Raw genomic sequence first — 924 nt, 5'->3', positions numbered from 1 at the left:
ATATTGGTTTATATTATTCAATCCTGCGGTTAATTATTTAATTGCTTGATCACCAATTGAATACTATCTACGAATCTAGAGTTAAACTCGAAAGTGGGAATTCTAGATTGCATATAGGATTGAGTAGAGCAAGTTCTTGAACCTGGTCCTCGGGGAACGGATTCGCGGTTAGGATAGACATATACCTAATTGCCTTGCTTGGTTAATTTACAAGAAATATAAATGCGTTCTTGTTGATTCTAATTCCATAGACATATAGGTGTTAGGTTAGCTTGAATAGGCGAGTAAGGACTCGACAGATTCTTATGAGCAATATTAACCCTGTCAACCAATAAACTAGATAAATTAGTTAGTCAATTCAATTGAAGAATACAATAGGAATGTTAGATAGCCCATAACCCTAGATCGTTTTCATTACATTGATATCATAAAAATCTGCTCTTTCTCTCTGTTAAAAGTTCATTATATATATTTTTTTATTTTAATTAGTTTAGAATCAAATACATCTAGGTTTAATTCTTGTTTAGATAATCAGGATAGTCTAATTTAGTTAATAGTTAATCACAAGTCCTCGTGGGATCGACATCCGACTTTTAGTCACTTTATTACTTGACGACCGCGTGCACTTGCGTGAGCGTTTGGCCGCAACAATAGGCGAGTAAGAACTCGACAGATTCTTATGAGCAATATTAACCTTGTCAACCAATAAACCAGATAAATTATTTAGTCAAGTCAATTGAAGAATACAATAGGATTGTTAGATAGCCCATAACCCTAGATCGTTTTCATTACATTGATATCATAAAAGTCTGCTCTTTCTCTATTTAAAGTTCATTATTTGTTTTTATTTATTTTAGTTACTTTAGAATCAAATACTTCTAGGTTTAATTCTTGTAAAGATAATTAGGATAGTCTAATTTAGTT

This window comes from Nicotiana attenuata, unplaced genomic scaffold, assembly GCF_001879085.1.
Source record: "Nicotiana attenuata strain UT unplaced genomic scaffold, NIATTr2, whole genome shotgun sequence".
Taxonomy (NCBI): domain Eukaryota; kingdom Viridiplantae; phylum Streptophyta; class Magnoliopsida; order Solanales; family Solanaceae; genus Nicotiana; species Nicotiana attenuata.
Note: the sequence above shows the minus strand (reverse complement) of the source record.